The sequence below is a fragment of the Numenius arquata genome, chromosome 9 (assembly GCF_964106895.1).
Source record: "Numenius arquata chromosome 9, bNumArq3.hap1.1, whole genome shotgun sequence".
NCBI classification, from domain to species: Eukaryota; Metazoa; Chordata; class Aves; order Charadriiformes; family Scolopacidae; genus Numenius; species Numenius arquata.
In genome coordinates this window covers 6,162,934-6,183,661 of record NC_133584.1, presented here as the reverse complement: position 1 = coordinate 6,183,661, position 20,728 = coordinate 6,162,934, and positions in this window count along the sequence as shown.

Below are 20,728 nucleotides of genomic sequence, written 5' to 3'. Positions count from 1 at the left end.
ACTCTCTTGATTGAGAGTTTCCAGGGTAGTCAGTGAAATGAACCACTCTACTCTGAACGCATTAATCGCTTCATATTGCGGCTTACAGCTTCCCCAGGGAAAAGGAAGCTGTAATCAAGAAGCAAAAATAGAACAGAAAGAGCCAGAAATGAAATAAGGAATACTAGAAAAGGTCAGAGTAGCCCTGCACAAAGAGTACGGGAAAGCTTCAGGTCTCTTCCCTGGCTGCTGCTCATATTCCTCCGATGAGGGCGCAAGTGAGAGAAATTCACAGCTCTGGTTACGAACCCGGGGTTCATCGAGAGTATTTCCAGCAGGCCTTGCTGGTTTTCATGCAAAAAATGTTGGCGTGGCTCTGCAATGAGGATAAACCTGCCTGGTGTCCCTGGAGTATTTGAAAAATGGGATACAAGACTATTCAAAAGACCAGAGCTCTCCATGGTCATTAGCCCATCCCTTGTCCCATTAAAGTCCGGATCAAACTCCTGTCAACTGCAAGGGCACAGGCAGAGCATGCCTATGGAAAAATAGAAAAATGGAGGGGAAAAAAAAGATGCAACAACGTTTACAGAAAAGCTTCTATTCAGATTTGAATAAGCGCTACCCCATAAACCATCTTTCCCGTCAGGCTGCATATGGGGAGATTTAGAGTTTGTTTGTACGTGTGTCTGCTTAAGTTATTTGAGGTAACCAGTAGCTACATGTATGTCTGAACTGCATTACGCTGTAAGGCATTTAGCCATACTTTCAAATAAATAGTGTAAAAATAGCACTTCTGTGGGTAGTTCTGTTCTGAGCTTGTTACCCAGCTAATGAGGTATTTCCTCTGAGCACCACGTTTTACTTTCAGACATTACAACATACAAAACATAGGAAGAATTATCAATCTTTGGTATGTTCAAAAGCATATTTTTCTGATCTTGGGGTAAGCAGTTGGCAGTGTTCATCAATGCATTTATGATATTCTTATCAGAAAGTCTTGAAAACGCCAGTAAAATTTACATCCTTAAGTGGTTAATGCAGCCTTTTTCATTGGTTTGCTCTGATGGCACTCTCCATAAGTTACCAGACCTTATAGCAGCACAGAAACGGTGAAGATAAATGAAGGGTTGTCTCATTGCCGTTGCTTAAAACCAAATTGTAACTAGGGATTTTCTATTTTGATTATATGTGTTCAACATGGATAAATTCATTATCTTCATATGTGCTAAACTTAACTGCATTCCCAAAAGATTAAAAGGAGGCATCAGCAAAAGAGCATCTGCTTTTTATCCTCATCATTGAGGTTTATGCTTGTTCACCTGTAAAGCCGTAGGAACAGGGACAAATTCAATTTACCCTTAGTGAGGTGAACGGTCCCTATTCTGTGCAATTAATGCAAAGTCAATACATATTACGGGACCGAAAGGCTAAACAATTAACGGAAAAATGAAAGACAGCATAAAATTTCATCTCTTTTGGCCTCTGCATACAGCAGACCACTCGGAAGTGGTCTTCTCTTTTGTTCACACTCTTTCTCTAGGGCTTCCATTTGCCTCTCAAAGACTGGAGCTGATCCAGGGAGAGACTGAGCCTCTTCCCTATTCCTTTCACTCCAACAGCAATCGGATGATGGCTATTTCAGCCACTTGGAAATATTTACTACTGTATTTTCTTACTATTTAGGAATGATGATCTACAGAAGAAACATCTGGGGCCAGGTTAAGTATTTGTATGTAAAGAAGTGGGGTTTTGCTAGTTTGCTTTTTCCCTCTGCTCCTCCGGTTCAGGCAAATGCAGTGAATAATGATACTCACTAATGATAAAATTCAGGTTCCAGCTCACTGCAGCCTCTCATACTGACTCCAACTGGCTCTATGAGGTCCAGTAGTCCTGCAAAGCATTCAAACTATCCATCTATCAGAATAACAAAAGCACAAGCAAGCTGAATAGTTTTCATGAAAAGAAACTTGAATAAAAAGATTTAGTTCTGAATGGAGCCAATACTCTCCTATGAGCCTTGTTTTCATGACTTTTTTTTTCCTTTTAAACAGAATTCACAATGCTCCCATTTTCTGTTTCTTCCTGCAAAACACTTTAGATGCCCTGAAACTGAGCAACTGAAATAAAAATTAATTAAACATTGGACTAAAGTGAGATTATCAGGCTTTATAAATTCTTTCCTTTGGGATAGAGGCTTCTGTTAAAAAAAATGTAAAGAAAAAAAAAAACCCTAACTCCACAGTGTTTTTCTATTAAGCTACTTATCAAAAGCTTTTTAGAGAGGAAAGAAATGATAACGTTAGATGAAACTCATGGGTATAGCTTATCCTTTTTATGGGGAAAAAAAAAAAAGAGCAGCAGCTGGGTCATGTGCAATAGCGTTGTGCTCTCTGTGACGCTGTTCAGAGATTCTCCAAATGGAATGAGTTAAATTATTTTGGGGGAAAATAGTGAGATCTCATACATTGGAGTTATTGCTCAGTATTTCTCTCTTGTTTGTACTCTCAGAAACATCATCCATGCACAGACTACAAGGCAAAAAGCAACAACTGTGATCAACCAGCCTCCAGCAGAGCATAGGCCACAGGATTTCCCAGAGTTAATTCATCATACAATGCCCATTTAGGGATCTCACTGACAGAAGACATGTTTGAGTCCACCTCCTACTGCATAATTGGAAAAAAAGACGCATGCATCAGTGATGTCACATCTGTGCATTCCCGTATGTAGGTATACGCCTTGCTCAGCCTTAAAACTCAGCTGCCATCCCAGCTCTACTCAGCTGACCTCAGAAAAGGGAAAGCTCTTTAGGTCTGGAGCCGTCCTATGGCTCCAGTCCCAGTCCAGTCTGGAGCTGTCCTATGGCTCCAGTCCCAGTCCAGTCTGGAGCTGTACACACGACATATAAATCTGAACACCCTCAGAATCATAGAATCATAGAATCAAAGCATCGTCTAGGTTGGAAGGGACTTTTAAGATCGTCGAGTCCAACCATTATCCCAACACTGTCAAAATGACCACTAAACCATGTCCCTCAGCACCACGTCTACCCATCTTTTAAATACCTCCAGGGATGGTGATTCCACCACGTCCCTGGGCAGCCTGTTCCAATGTTTGATAACCCTTTCTGTGAGGAAATTTTTCTTGATGTGTTCTTTTATATATTCCCTAGAAGAAAGCATGGCACATAAAGACCAGCTCAAGTGTTCCTAATGTGCTGACCTGGACAGATTACAAAGCTCTTGTTTGCACCAAGAATGTTAACTTGATGCTTGAATGATCTTAAGACTGTCTTAAGCAGTTCTGAAATCCTCTGGAACTCAATTTTCCTGAATTTATTTTCCTGAACTTTGACAAACAGAAAGAGTAATTAATTGTTTGAGAAATAATTGTAAGTAATAGAAGGGAAAAAAACCTGGTGCAAGGTGCTTTTCCTATGTACAAAGATTCAAACCAAAGCTCAGATGGAGTTTGGGTACATATTCCCATAGAATGGCACGGCAGATGCCAACTTCTTTTTCTCCACCAGAGAACAGAGTGGAAAAGTCCTGAAAACGCAGTCTGACGCTGAAGACTTCAAACTTATCACAACAAATGGCAGCAAGATTTTTTTTTTTTTTTGTACTACAAATAAATCTAATGGATATGATCCCAGCAGTGCACTGCCACACATCAAATCCAAGTATGTCAACATTTGCCAGCAAGACAGCGCAGCTAGAATAACTCCGTAAAAGTATACTCAAACACTCCCTGTACTCAACTGCCGTAAGACTTATGCTCTTTCTATTCTATCAGTACAATTTAAAAGTCAGAACTGAGCTTAAAAAAGCAACGAGATGCGAGATCCTACAACCCAACGGCACTCACATGTCTAAAACTGTAGCAAGTCAGCAATAATTTCTGACAGAAATTGGGCTGCAGTGAGATACAAGACAAGTACAATGAAGTCCTGAGATGATAAGTGTTAATTTCACTGTAATGAAAGCAAAATGGATCATATAATAAAACAGGAAAACTAGTAATTGAGCATTGGGATGTAGGTGATACTGAGAAGGCAAAATTCTAATATTAATTCCTAACAACTGTGTAGTACCTCTTTGTCTTCCACAGAAAGAAGTTTGATTCCTCCTCCTCCAGAGGTGTGAATACGGGCCCAGCAGTGGATGTGGCATGAATGTCAACAACAGAAGGTAAGGGTACTCCACGTCTTCTGCCGAGCCCCCTGTCAATGAAAGGTCCATGTCTTCTTTCCATGTCAATGGCAAAGCTCTTGCTGAATGTTGTGGGGGCAAAACTAAACCTAGAATTCAGCCAAAACTCTGTAGCCCATTTAGTTTTATTGCATGCCCTACACCTGCTGTGGCATGAGCAGTGGCCAATGGCTGTCCAATAATAGTTTGCCAAAGCTTCTTTGATAAATTGCAAAGATAACAGTCTCCTTTCTCAGATCCATACCAGTTAATAGTTTAGAAGGAAAAACTGGTCCCTGCATTGTTGCCTAATTACCTTGAGAGTCTGCCAACTCATTTCTCTGCACCATATATGATCTCGTTGGTTTTTCAAGCTCCACTGAAATACTCATGACACTGAAATAGTGATGAAAGCCAAATGCCAAAAATTGATCTGCATTATTTTCTGGGGGGGAAAAAAGAAAAAAAAAAAAAAAATAAAGCAGGGCCACTTAACACACAACAAAAAGAGATGTAACTAAATTTATATTTATACCGTTCAATAACACACTATGGCAAGTGCTCAGACCAGCAAAAACTGCCAGGTCTGAAAAAACAGGAAACAGCCCCAGGACTGAAGTACTCAATCAGTGCACTTTGCCCAAAACGTACACTGCTTTCAGAACTGACTTAGTACTTTTGCACAGCAGTGAATTAGCTCATAACAGGCATGTCTCTGTCACGTTACGTTAAACAATTTGGATCTGAATGAGGCTAAACCAGTTCCTCTTCTCTCCTTCCCTCCTCTTCCCTATTCTTTATCTCATCTCCATACTCTGCCCACCCAAGCCAGTTTCTAGTTTGGGCCTCCTTGTTCAGCTCGGTGCCTTTTATCTGACTCCAATTCCCATCTCATGCCTTGATCTACTCCAACCTTCATGTCCTTCCTCATCCCCTGCTGCCAGGAGCCAGAAGAAGAAACAGAGCCAACAGTTTTAACACCGGAGTTGGGTTTGCTGCTCTATTTCCCTGAGCCTGACAATCTGATGGCCTTCCCTCAGCCAGACATCACATTCACGGGCAAAGCTCTGCCCAGCCTCTTCTACCTCTCACTGGGACATTCTCACCTTAGATGGATTTTTCAGGGACTCTGATTGAGATTTAATAATCCCAAATACAAATTTAGCCAAATATTCTCCCCGGTTCCAAAGTACAAAGTCCTTTACCAAAATTTTGATAGAACTGCCAACAAAAGAGTTATTAGGTTTATTTAAGTTTCACCGTGAGCATAATGATTAATTCTGTTCTTAATCCCATTCTGGAAAAGATAAAAAAAAAAAAAATGTTCCTGTTTATATTTTCCAAAACCTTATCCTGAAGAAGAGGCCCTCTCCTTTATGATAAACTATAAAGGAGAAAATGGAAGCATCAGAAATGAACAATTCAGGGCAACACTTTTACACTTAGATTTAAAGAAATCATATATATATGGATATATATATTTCTCCTGATGTCGTTGGTACTCTGTTTACCAAGAAGAAGATTCACAACCAATTTATTTTGTTTTCTTTTTTCTTTCCCTTGCTTTGCATTTTGACAAGCGCAATTTAGATATATGCACTTAGATAACTACACTACACTTGCATATATATAAACTTACTTTTTAAAAACTGTTAACACAGAAAGCGTGTTGCTAACTACTTACATCTACCGTCTCGCAGCCTCTGCAAAACTGCTTCACTCTTCATTATTCCAGACTGGGGTCTTCAGGCAGGATTCTTCCACCAAATTCCAGCAGAATTTAGCTTGGCTCTCAAAATGTAGAATGCTATTGTTAGGTGTCTTCTTTCCGAGTCATACAGATCAAGTGAAGGTAATCTTAGTTCAGAGACTGTCATACGACGTGAAATCCGAATAATCTGGCAAGATCTAAAAATGAACTCGCACTTCATTGCAAAGCCTTAGAATACGTCACCTTATGTAACTCTTGTCACTGTAACAGACTTTCAAACACGAGTCACACATCCAACCTCTAACCTGAGACCGCATTTTTAAGGACTGCGAAACTGCATTTTGCATTGATCCTTTGCTTTTCCATCTCATCCCACACTGTGCTGCTCTTACTAACGCCAATAGCATTTACAGTTCAGTTTTGCCTTTTCTCATCTCTGATCTCCTTTGCAAGAAAACACTTTTTTACCTTTATGTTAAGATACGGCCAATAACCTTGGTTGCCACCATGTAACTTGAATGTGGATTGAATTGGAATCACTCCTGCAGAAAAAAAACTTGAAGAATAAGAACCAAGATTCAGATGGAGAGAAAAGCATATGAACCTTTGTATATTTAAATGGGAACAGATGTCTTTCTTCCTTGTGTAGGTACAGGAAGGATAACAGTCTATCAAGAACTTTGCAGTAAAGTATTGAGAAGCCTGAATTTTAAAACAAAACATTCAGAATCCTGTATTTTGAAAAGACCATAACCAACAGCCATTTTCCCCCTTTCACACATTACCTGATGTTAAGGATCTTCTTTTTTTAATCTGCTTGCACTGGGACATAAAGATGTCTCAAGCACATCCATCTTTAAATATAGAAGGTTTTGTGAAATCGCTGAAATACCTATTTTTAGGATGACTACTCAGTATATCACAGAGCCATGCAAAAGGATATACAGCAGATTAAAAAGGAACAAAAGCATCACATTCCCAAGTCAAACTATCTCTCTACATACATTCTTTGACCACTAGAAAAGTCTAACATCTGTCTAAAATCATAGAATCATAGAATCGTCCAGGTTGGAAGAGACCCTTGGGAACATCGAGTCCAACCATCTACCCTACTCTACAAAGTTCTCCCCTATACCATATCCCCCAACACCACATCTAAACGTCTCTTAAACACATCCAGGGATGGTGACTCAACCACCTCCCTGGGCAGCCTATTCCAATGCCCGACCACTCTTTCTGTGAAAAATTCTTTCCTAATGTTCAGTCTAAACCTACCCTGCTGGAGCTTGAAGCCATTCCCTCTCGTTCTGTCGTTAATTACCTGTGCAAAGAGACCAGCACCAACCTCTCTACAGTGTCCTTTCAAGTAGTTGTAGAGAGTGATGAGGTCTCCCCTCAGCCTCCTCTTCCTCATACTAAACAGTCCCAGCTGTCATACTAAATGTCTCTACAGCAGTTAAGAGTTCAGTGCCTCTTGTCCAGCCTACCTTGAAATGAAAACCAGGAGATTCCTCTCCTTTCTGTAACTTGAAGGTGATTAACATGTCCTCCCTCTGTCTCCTGTTTGTAAAACAATTATATTTATGCAATATGCAATAAAATATTCTGGCTTAATGAGAGTAATTGGCTTACGCAGTAAGATGTATAGCTCTTATTTCCCCCCTAATTTTTGTTTAATGCACAGGCTGAACATCTATGATGTTCAGGAGATTGACCCTCTTTGTCCTTCTTGTGGTTCTTGATTTTAGGCCCCCTGTTTATACTTGCCTAAAGGCTTTTTGCACGCAACCCCAACAAGGCCAGTTTCAGCTCCTCCTGCTAAACCAGCATGGTTGCATAGAGGGACTTGGAAGAAAGGAGAAAGAACAAACCTAAACTGTGAGAGATGCATGCAGGTCTTCTCTGCCTCTATAAAGGGAAAAAAAAATAATCTATCATTGTGATTTCTTGCCTTTTGTGTTATTACACAGGGATCTCAGTCTCTCTCACACACATATATGTACACACACATGCACACAACATAGTCCCTCCTCCTGCAGGTGAAGTTACTGATTTTGCTGCCACAGGTTCTCAGTACAGGAGGAAGCCACGTCCTCCCCCACCCCAAGATGAGATCTACTCCAAAGACATTCCATTAATTTCATTAAGCTTTGAGTTATGACTCATCAGCCAGGCTTTACCAGCAATTTCAGAAAACACATAACAGGATATCATTTTTACTCCCTGAAGTACATCACTATTTTAATCTAGACTTGTAATTGACTCCACTTTTAAAGGAGGTGATAAAACGATCAGAGAGTTGCCGTGGTACCTGTAGATAAGCAGCGCTGCCAATATGTAAGGGAGATAGCACAGCCAATGGATGAGAAAATGATTACAAACACATTAGAATGATCCTTTGCCACATTGATCTGCAATTTTATTTTATGTTATCTATTAATCTCTGAGCTGTATGTGTTGAATCATATCCAAGTGAATCGTACCCCTGGTGATTACTGTTCAAACTTCCTCTAAAGTCACAGTTAACATAGCAGCATGTAATACATTTTGTTACTGTAAATACGATGGGCAAAATTTGATACTGGAAAAGATAGCAGTGTAAGTGGGTGTGTTATCAGGGCTCATATTGTTTCCTGTTGTGTAAGATAAGGAAGCACAGTTTCTATCCTTTTTCAGCAAGCAAGCATCATGTTTGGTGACAGCAAACATAAAAAGCCTTTAAAGATATAGACCGCTCCCAGGGCTTAAACTTGTAGTGAAGGTCAAAAGCGACAGTGACTCAGTAGGGCTCTGTCTGCTGCCGTCTGAACTCAGAGGTACTTTCACCGGTCACTTGAAACCAGTGAGTTTTTCTAACAATTGACAAAGGCAGTTGGGGTGGGACAGGAGAGCGAAACAGAGAAATGAACTGGATGTTCTCTAATAGCTAATCCATAATTGTGTCAGCTTCTGAAATAGGATGTTTCTACTTGTTTCAGCACCTGCTCGACTAGAAACCTGCCCTTTGCATCACAGCGATGGAGCATAACTTTGCTAACCTTTACGTTCATCTTTTCCATGGATCATTTGAAAACTGCTCAAAAATTAGGAATCATTTCAGCAGCTCAGCGAGAACTCAGCTCTTCTTAATCATCTGTATTCTGTGAGGCCAAGATTAATTCCTTCAATGAGAAAAGCAACATGCCCCAGGGCAGGCGTGATCTAATTGCAATAGTATTTCCTACTGAATGCCACCAATGTCTGGAATCTCTTGTTTGTGTACACTAAACCAATTTCATGGGGAAACAACAGGCCCATGCTGGTCATGCACGCTTCAGCTTCTCTCTGTAGGGGTTTAAGAAGCTGAGAATGTATTGCTGAATGAAAGGTATTTGTGTTTATACTTACATGCGTTTATGGTCAGCAACTCACCATAATATTTGACACTTCCACCAACGGGCTCTGTTTTGCTTTCCTTTCAGCCAATGGGTACATCAAGTTATATCTACAGGGAACTGAATCACAAAAAGAGAAAGTAACGGGTTTAATTTGTGTCTTTCAAACATCTCTTCAATTTCTCTACAACGCACATCCTTCCATGTTACAATCATGAAAAAGTATCAGTTGGACTTTATACCCTCTCAAGCATCAGTCATCAACTACAAGCCAGAGTTTTGTAGCAAATGAGGCTTAATTAATACTGGTGCTCCTGAATTTCCTTATTCCTGAACATTCCCAGCTGCTATGGAAGATTAATTAAGGCTTAAATCTTGTGGTTCTTTCTTTAGCACTTGTTGCATGGCAACATTCATTTTTATGTATGAGCTTCTTCCTCCAAATGACTTTATAATAGTCTTATCCAAAAGATGAGCTGTTAAAGTCTTAAGACAGATATTTGCACATCTTGGTTTAGTCTTCCTGGGTTTTTCACTCATAGGACACGAATTATTCACTGATAAGAGAGAGTGTAAAGCTCTGGCTGGTTTTAGGCATCAGTAAAATCAGTTGGTCATGGCAGAGGCTTCTTTTTAACAGACATTTCCACAATTGTTTTTAAAGAGTATCCACTGAGGGAAGCCTTGCTGATTAAAAATAGGTGACCTCTGAAGGAGGTGGTGTTATTTGGACACTTAGGGTAAAGTACTCCAAACCAGACTAACTCTGCCACTAAGCAGCACTGAGGCACTGAGCAGTCTGCTCCCCCCAACTCCCTTGGTTCTTCCGATACTGCATCTCCTGAGCTGGGTACAGCAAACCCCGAGTTCAGTTCCCACCACTCCTCAACACCTTCTAGCAGTGGAGAGTAGGAGACACCCTTTTCACTTTACCCTTGGACAAAGAGAAATGACTCCTTATCCAGTGTCTCTTCTTAATCTGCCTCTTAAAGATTATTTGTTTTCTCTAAATTTCAATTCTGTTCAAGAGGCAGTTTCCAGGAAAAAGTTATGTAAGTGAAGTAATCCATACCGGTGACTTTTCCTCCCACCACTTTAATACGCCAAATTCACCAACAGCCTGATTGAATTCATGCAATGGCACAGTAAGATTGAGACACTAATGGCACAATTTGAATTGTAAGACTTTGTAACTAATTCTAATTAATATTATTGCTCATTTGTCACCTTTTCCCAATGCATAAAAAAATAAATCTTAGAAGAAAAGCAACGTCTCCAGAGCACACTTGTTTCTCTGAATACCAATAATCTGCACGTGACTTAGTTCATTATAAACAGCTGATGAATTCTCCCGTGTGTTCAATGTGATTTCTAATACTCACCTCTTTTTCCCTTACTGTGGGGTCAGTGGGTCTCCAGACATCAAATTAAGTTGAGACACGACTGGCCTGAGCATTTCTGCATGAATACACTAACAGGCTGCAGGTGACTTCCGTTGAAATCCAGCTCTGCTTTGTGTCCATCACTATTTTGTTTGCTTCAAAATCTGAAGACCTGTGATGATAATAATGACAATTAATATTTTTTTCATGTGACAAGCAATCAACTCACACCAAACTCCAAATATGTTATTAGTATTACACTTACCATTGCTCCCCTGCCAGTGGAGGTTTAAAAATTTGACTACAATAAAAACAGCTACTGAGAGAAACAATTGGCACCTTATTTTATTTCTAACGAACCACACAAGTTCATATTCCATGAAGGTTAAGATCTCTGACTGTGGAATGCTTAAAGCTACCCAAAAGAGTAATGGAAAAACTCATAGACCAAAACTTGTATCTAGATAAATGTGAGCTAACGTATGAATTTTTGATAGTAAGGATAACTAATAGTGAGGGCTGCTGCAGACTCCCTCTCACTTTGAAATCTTTGAATTACGATTAGATATCTTTTTGAGGTTCCAGTTCATATGTGAGACACAGAATTGATGTAGGGAGCACTCAATAAAGCTTGGTGGGCACCATTTAGTATGCAATGAACTCTCAAACCGGCAGATCTGTAAAAAGCTCCTCTTTTTTGATCTACAGATCCTGTCTTCTCACTTATCCTGCTATGGACCGGGAACTATCTCAGAAGAAAAGCAGACTTTAGCTCCGACTATAACAGCGGCATGAAACAAAACTTCAGGCCTCATCATGCTTAGATTTATGCAATGATCCTTATGCAGGGTGTAAAAGTTAGAAGACCTCAGTCTACTGGTTTTGGGAGAAGTAATAAATTTAAAAGAAACCCAGAGTTAATGGAGCGTTCAACTGTCTGCTGTTCACTTTGCATAGTTTCCACATAAACAGCAGTTTGGTGCTTCTCTCTCTCCCTCTTTTTTTTTTTGTTTTTGTTTTCTTTTTACAAAAGAAAAAAATAAATTCTGTGCTTTCAAAAAATAAAATAATATGTTATTTCATAAAAAATAAACTGAAATAACAAGGAAAGAATTATTTAAAAATACAGGCTGAGAGGACATCGCAAGTTCAGATTAAAAAAAAAAAAAAAACACACTTTCCTAGCAGAGCATGTACAAGCTTAGAATTTTAATCATGCCTCTGCAACAAAAATGCTAAGGAATAACATCAAGGTGACAGAACAGTTTCCTTAAAGTTTTTGTTCTCTTGTCACAGTTTCATTTCAAACCCCAGTATTTCATGACATCACCTGAGATGGCTATGGAAATGTTTTAATGCCACATATTGTCAAAAAGATGACAGAAACATTTAAGAAGATAGGTTTAAATTCTACACGGATAATTACTAAAGTGAGAATTAACTAACTAAAATTGGTAACTAAAATTTGGAACGAAAAAATAAGACATTTCTAACAATTATGACATCAAAGCAATAAATATTAACAGCACTGTACTGAAAATCCATTACCCACATTTATAAATAAGTTTAAAAAACCAAAACATACTGAACTGATTTTACATCTTGCAATTCCATAATTAAGACATTACCAGTTTTTGCAAACCAGATTATGTATTAAACTGGGACCAGTGTACTTCCCATTCTTTGTTCTCTTTGTATACTAGACTTTATTAAGAGGCACAGGATCTTGTCCATGTACTCTGAAGATTTTAACAACTACTATCCTTAGATTTTGAAGCTGTACCAAAGCCTCCCTAACAAAGACCTAAATATATTGCAGTCTTCAAAAGAACATTGCATTCTTCTGTCTGGGAACCTCTGACCATCAACATCAGAAATACGATTTTAGACATTAAAAAACGTAATAGTTCAAGGTAAAATAGATTCCATAAAGCAAGGGAGAAATGCAGGGTGATTTACAGTGACAGAGCCATGAACCAAACCACTGGAACTTCACGTCTCATTTTTTACACCAGTTCCCACGCTCCAAGACCGCTCCGTAAGGTTGACCACAGCATGCTAAGGATGACAGGCACATTCCCTTCAAAAGCACCCTCCTGATGGAAGGGGGAACACTCCTGCAGCTGCACCCACAGCTTCCTCACTGATAAGGAAAATTACTACCAGGAAAAAGCCTAGGAAGAGATTTGGCCAATATCTCACAAATGCCCCAAAAAACCAACTTCCTCAAAGAAACTGCTGAATTAATAATCTTATTCTATTACCCTCTTACGATCAAGTGGGTTTTTTTAAATATATTAATTTTCTGTCACTTCAAAACAACAGGAATTTTTACTTTGTCTAACCACTATTTCCCTGTAAAATAACATTTTCTGAATATTTAAGTGAACAGAAATTGTTTAGACTGATAAAACTGCTGTATCCAGAGGAGAGAGGAACAGCTCGTCTCTCTCTTCTAAAGACATTTTTATTCAAAAAGATAAATTATACTTCAAACTGCCACCATAGCACTGCAATCTGTTAGTATACGCTAGGACCAACAAGCCTGTTTCCAAAAGGAGACAGGCTCAAAATGGAAAATTCAGACCTCAATGTCTAATTTTCCAGACCCAGTGTGTGCTTGAACTCCACTACAAGAAGAGAGGGCACCTGAAGATTTTGAATCAAATCTCAGCTCAGTAAGAAGATTTGAAGATGTTCAGACAAAAGTTGTTCTCATTTCAGACAACTCACAACCGAGCTTTCCCCTTAGTTTTTCACAGTATTTCGGTATTATGAAAACTGCAGCCAGCCCTGCAGAGAAAGGGTACATGGTACACACATTCCTTTAACACGACCTCTTTTTGTCTCACCGAAGCTTTAAACGTCCAGGAGCCTGCTCCCTGCCAGCCCTTGGCATCGAATTGGTCACGTCACCAAGGACCACGCTCATTCAGACAAGTTTTACTTTCCCTGTCCCTAAAATAATATATTCAGACTAAAGAGGAATGAATTATGCGCGCAGAATAAACAAAAACAAAGACATCGACGTATCCATATTCAAACATTCAAATCAAGCAGGAAACAAAGCTCCCGCTGGGAATATTTTAAATTTTTTTGATATTTGAACGACTTCACCCACTTCAGTAATATCTCCATAGTTTTCAAAGGGACATGTAAACAAGCCCAGAAGTTCTGCACTTGCCTCGCACTGGAACCCAGGGAATGTCATGTTCATCTATCATTTCTGGCCACACGCTGAGAGCAGCTGTGAGAGCCACGCCGACAATTTGCTTCGGACCATGGAGCGCAACCGGAGAGGCAAACCTGGGACACGCTACCCTCACGATACCTCTCCGTCTGCGTGGGTTATCTGGTACGCGAGGTATTTATGGTGACATATGGTTTAAAGCACCGCTTACCAAAAAGGGGGCTAATTTGTCTTACCTTGTGGACAACAGCTATTACAGGAGAGCCTTGTACTTGTGAAATTCATAGGACGGTATGGCATATGTCAACGCGATTATTTCATGTTAGCCAGCCCACCAAATGCCAGGAAGGCATTAATTTGGAGATGATTAGAACCGGCTGTTTTCTTTGTGAATAATTTATTTATTGAATGTATCTATTGAATTATTGATAATTTCAAAACGGAAAATACTGCTCAGGTCTGCTTGCTGTTGGCAACCGCTCATTGAGCAACCCCCAGCAGCACACTCCAGCTGATGCAGAAGTCCCCCTACTCTCTCTGTTATTCCTCATGCTTAAGTGTCAGGTAAATCACATGCCGGGTTTGATATATTTTTCCCAGAACATCCCAAACACGATGCCTGCTCACACCATACTCAAGACCTCCACTTTCCAAAGGCCTAACGGTCTAACTTCACCAAAAGCATTCAACAGAAAGTAAACGAGGTGCAAACAGATATTACATTCACAGGAAAATGGGAGAATGAGTAGAAGATTCCTTTCCTGTACTCAGAAAATGTCTGGGATAATTTATGCTCTTCCTTTCACATGTTTATGTGGCACAAGGAGCTCCTGAAAATGGTACTTGAATGAGGAGAGAAAAGCCTTCCTACCTCAACCAAGGAAATACGTTCCATGACAAAGAAAGATGAAAGATATTTGTAATAGCAATAAAAACACCAGTGATAAGGTTGTTTGGGGGTTTTTTTGGTGTTTTTTTTTTTTGTTTTTTTTTTTTTTTTTTTTTTTTTTTTTTACTGTGAAGGACAAAACAGAAATCATATAAAAGACAAATACAAAGAACCAAGATGAGGCAGAATTAGTAGGGACTAAAAGCAAGGACAAGTTACAGGTCCCTGATGGCGTAACAAATTACAAAGCAGGTAGAAACTGATGTCGAGAACTATTTATTCATCTCTATAATGGGAACAACTTCAGGCAAGGACAACAATAACAAAACAGGAAAGTGTTCATTAATTAAATGGAAACAAATCAGAATTGTTCAAGAGACAGCTTGCCAAGGATATGTTTGGCAGGCAGAGATATGCAATGTTCTTCCTTGTGCTCTGAACTTTTTGTATGACAAGAGCTTAAAGAAAGTTTATCAAGGCTCCTGGCTGCACAGGTAGCTATTTGGCAATCGCATTAATCCCATGAAAATATAAATCTAGATTATCTATGCGTATCAAGACCTTAAAAAAAAAAAAAATACAAGTGTACTGCAGGCAACTGTGAAACCCTTGACTTCCCCACCCAGTTGTGTCCATAACTACTAGATTATCAGATCAGGCTCTCCCTACTTGCCTGTCTCCTGATGAATCAGCTCCCACAGACAGTGCACAGTTTCAATGCCAGAGACGTGGGGAACTCCCCTGTCTCTGTACCAGCATCATGTACTTATACCTAAATACTCTTCTAAACCAGCAAGACACAAGTTCACATCCCTCGGACTAGAAAGGGAGATCCAAATCAGATATTCCCTTTACTGGAACGGGTATCTTTTTATTACAAAGTACTCACAAAGTTTTTCTCCTTAGGCCTGTTGGTGCAGATACATCCTAATCGAGGCAGGGTGCTCAGATCCAGTCCTTCAGAGACCCGGGTGCCACAGCATGAAGACACACAGTCCTGTACATCCCTGGAGCAAAGACAACGATCAGGCAAACCAAAGAGGTATTTCTGGAGACACGCAGTGCCCAAACCGAGGGCTCAGGTTGCAATTTTGAATTCCATTGCTTGTAGTTAACAAACTTTTGTCAGGGTTGAGGATTTTTGTCACCTACATACTTTTTAGGTCTGGCCCTTTGTGGGTTTTTCATCACCATAGCTAAAAAAGGATTAACCAATTAAAGCCATTAAAAAAAACTATGACAATTTGCATACGGAGTGATGATTTATTTGCCAAGTTTCAGCACATTACAAATTAAGTGGGCTGATTTATGAACTCCTGAAAAACTGGATGTACAGCGGAAACCACAATGAATCCTTAATTACAAAACCATAAAGACGATGCGATAAATATGACATTGCAAATGCAATAAGGGAATGACTCTGCTATGATTTAAGCATTGTTCAATGACTGCAACAGGGTTAGGTGGGGTTTTTTTTGGTTTGGTTCTGTACTTGTTTTTCAAACTCGTTTTTCAGCTGAGGGCAGGGCACAGGGCTTAGAGCTCTTCGTCACCTGGCTCTCAGACAAAACAAGTCATACCTTTGTGCCTTGTCACAGTGGCATTGGGGGATCATGCTGAAAGCAAGCTGATAAGATTCTGGTGATGTATATTTACAACAGCAGCACAGAGCCACTGAGATCTTTTCAGAGGAATCTATAAATTAATGGGGTATTAATAGAATGCAAAATTCTCCCAAATTTTAGGAGATCTCATCTTTTTTTTTTTCTTTCCCCTTTTTAACTTAAATGCAAACTACTTTTTCTCTTTTCCTCAGTGTAAATATGTAAAGCTAAGAAACCAATTTGGGAGAAAATACATCAGATGTTCAAGACATCAAAATCCCTCAGATAAGAACTAAAACACTCCTCATACTAAATACAACTTCACTTTTTGCAAAACCCGTTCCAAGTAGGCGGCTCCCAGTTTTTTCTTTGCAACATGAGCTGTTTCAGGCAGCTCACTGGCTACTCTGCAATCAAAAAAAGCTGGAAATTTTATGACTACCATTATTGTGAAGTCACTGTAAGAGTTTTTATAGAAAAAATAATTTCTGAGAAGTGAAATTAATGGAATATCCACGGGGTGATCCTACAGACCATGTTCAAAGAAGCATAAAATTATCTACCTATAAATGTCAAGTAGTTTTGACATTCATTTCGTTAGCATAAGCTAAAACATTTTTTTCTACACTGGCAACAATATAAATAAAGCAAATTCTAGAAAAATAAATGTGAGCGTTTGCAAATTGCAAAATATTTTCATTATTCTTTCAATTTATTAGTGAACTAAAACACCACTAAATACTTGTATATTATTTCAACTTCACACAATGGGCATGTGCTTGCACATTCCTGTTGTTCAGATTGTGCCTGATTATTTTGCAGGAGTCAAACTAATACCCATTTAGGAAAAATGTTTAAGAAATTGATGAAAATTATAAGTTATTTTGAATCAAGCACGGAAAGCCATAATGAAACAATATTTCAAATTAATTATATTTTTTAATCACAACAGTAGATATGGCCCATATCTAAACACAACAAAATACAACAAAATCTAAAGTAAAAAGAATTAGTTTAAGACCTCCATGGAAGTTAAACAATTTATCTTTCTGCATGAGAATTTCATTTTCTACTTTAAAATATATGACTTGCCAAACTAATCCAGCAATAACTGGAAACAGACCAATTTCCACAAATGAATGTTTTATATTTTCAAGTATACTTTTGTTAATTAAAAAATTAATTGGCCTTGAAAATACTGAAGAGACTATTTTTTTTCCCCCACAAGCGTATGGGGAGATATTTTTAACCAAATCCAATTCTCTGATGTGAGAGAAAGTTGCAGAAAGTAGCATTAGCAACTTTTTAATAATAAAAACCAAACCGAAGCCAGTCATCTTTGTAACAGCATTCCAAAACTGCCATTTGAGGCTCAAGGAAGACCTAGGTCCCACCAAGGAAGATGGGAACACGCATGTGTTGAAACTTAAGAACAGCAGTATCGGCATGTAGTTTCTCACTCTTGACAATTTAGGTCTTTTAGGACATATTCCCCATAAATTGGTCCTGAATTCCTGACCAAAATTCCCAAAAGGAGAAAGCTGTAGTCCAAGACTAACGTTGTGCACTGTTAGTGATGATTTCCTAAACGGTTAGTCTTCACTGAAACCTGGCCCTCCTGGAAATCAGTCAGCATGGATGGGGTGAGATTTTTGGACTTCATCTCAATGCTACCCTGCCCAAAGCTACATTTTCATTCCCACTTCCACTCTGCCTCACAGGAGACAGGAAATTCCCCCTGGAAAAATAAACTTATTCTAGTCCTTTTCCAATACATAGGATGCTAGGGGGTGAGAAGGAGCAGGAATGGCTTTGAGAGATTTATGTATAATCTTTACAAGTGAGTAATTTGTGGGTTTCTTTCCAGAAACAAAAATAAATATAAAGAACATTTTATCATTGCTCAGTTTTCCATAACCAGCTGAGGGAAATTCTGCCTTGGCAGATGGTGTTTCTGATCAAGAATCCCCATTATTCCTTGAAACGCCAAAATTAAAGTGTTCTTATGCTTATATTAATAATGATTTCTCTTTTCCCATGTCTCATCAATTCTAATCTCAATATTATTTCTCTTTTTTTTTTTTTCATTCTTGGCAGAAAATGGAAGTCTAGAGCAGCCATACCCCCTAGCCATGTCCTGAACAAAAAAAACTGGTTGGTCACTACATCTGCCAAGCCCATCACATCAGATGGAAGCTTCTCAACCCAGTGTCACAGCCTCCTGTGCTTTAGCCAGCCTTTCATTATGGAATACCAGGGCTTGGTTTAGTTGCTGACACATGCACCTTTATTGCCAGATAAGATATCCTGTGCTATCACAGAGGCAGGACTCCTGCTGAAGTATCAAAAAGAAATGGTCTATCAACAGCCCCATATCATATCTGGCAGCCTCATGCAGCACCCCTCGTGCACATAACCTGTGGCTTACGACTGGGACACTGAACTGAACCCTTAGGAACTTTTAAGGTAAAGAACCATGAAACTTAGTTATAGTACCAAGAAAAATAGAAATGCATGTTTCAAACATATACTTTTCTACCCCCGGTTTTTATTCAAAAAGTAAGTTAGACCCAGTAAATTTTGAGCAGCCTGAGAAGCACGCCTGCTTAGAAAAGCTTGTTTTTACATATCTATGCCTTCTTTCAGCTTTGGGAAAATTCAAACATCTGGTTATTCTGGCCAAGGTATTTGGCATCCTGCTGCCAAGCAAGCGCTCCTGTCAATGGCCTACGGTTTCCCCCCGTACTTCCTTCTGCTGGCTGAAAAAAAACAAAACTACAGGTTACCCTTTCCTACTTCTTTGTGCAAGCGTTGGTTCAATGTATTCCTGAGCTATTATTAGGTTGCCCTGCTTCATACTGAAAGTCCTCCTACAGTTCCCAGCAGGATGCCAGTTGCTGGCAAGCTCCGAGAGCCTGAAGGCTGTGCATCTGTTCCGAGACTGACAGGTAGCACAGCAAGTTAAAAAGCCTATAAATTTGCAGCAGGAGGCTTAGCCCAGACAAATAAAACCCCTGCTTCGCTTTGTTTTTTCCAAGCACCAGGTCATGCGATGCCCCCGTTTTCTCGCAGGGAGCTGCTTCCCATCTGGGGGCAGCCCCATCGCTCCCTGGGGATGCTCAGCCCTGCCATGAGGATCAGCCTCTGCCCTGTGGTAGGTGATGGACTAACTTGCACTGTCCCATCCTGGCACAGAAGGCACAGAAGATTGTGGGTGTCAGGTTTTGTCCCCCAGGCATTGATTTTTTTCTGGGAGCGTCTTACATTGCCTTCCCTGTCTGCAGTATGGGGCTCATCCCAGTGTTTTTCCAGTGGAGGAATGGGCCTGATCCATGGGTCAGGGATTGAGGGGGTATAAACTGACATAACTCAGCTGCTCAATTCAACACTACATCAGATAGCGACAGGTAGGGGTCAAGTTCATGGATAACAACAGAAGTAAAATAATTGCAAGAGGTCCAGTAAAATGCATCAGCACAAAGTTTCAGTATCATTAAGGGAAGGAATTTTTCACATATTGGATTCTGTTCTCCATGTTATGAAATTACATGGACTTCTTATCAAGAAAAAAAGCAAAGTTGATGGAAAGGTTGGAAAAATCAAAGTATGTTTACTGATATCATCCAAAACCCCAGCTTGCCATTGTGCCTAGATCTACAGCCTAAGTGCTGACTAGATGGGAAACAGAAGGTCCCCAGTTTCTCTCTGTCCACCACACGTTACAAAAGGACAGATATAATCCTCAACATAGTGAACACCGAGGTCTGAATTCTGGAGGCAGATGGCCCCTTGGATAGGACATTCAAGCAGGTATGAAGGAAGCCCTCCAAGATTCTTCAGCATCTGGCAACAGATTAATCTGCTTTGCCCACCAAAGAAAGCCCAAGCTTGGCCCACAAATTCCCCATATCCCTTAAATCCTAGTGGAGCTTGGCCCTCTGTTCGGCAGCACAAAGCCATCTGCTTTCCGATCGTACGCCCCTGCAGAAGCTCAGACCAAAAACATCTCTCCCTCCCCAGCACAAGGCAACATTTCTCTATTCCACTGACAATGAGAAGCTGTTATCTGAGACAAGGGCTGAAATAAATACAATGGAATTATTCCACTTTTTAGCCAAAGGAATCAATTTATGATTCACATTTAACTTTTCTGCATCAGACACAATGAAGAACAAAGAATTTTGGTTAAAGGAGAAAGTTAAACAGAGTTTTACCATCAATTTAAGAGTCCTCCAAATATATTGTATTTTGGCTCCATGTAAACAGATGCTATTATTGCAAAGACAGGACATGTCAGGATACATTTTAACTACCTCTTTTTGAGCTCGATTGACATAAGCTTCTTTGATGAACAAAAAACTAAAAAAAAAACATTTCAGATTCTATGGATTAGAGAGCTCTCTTAA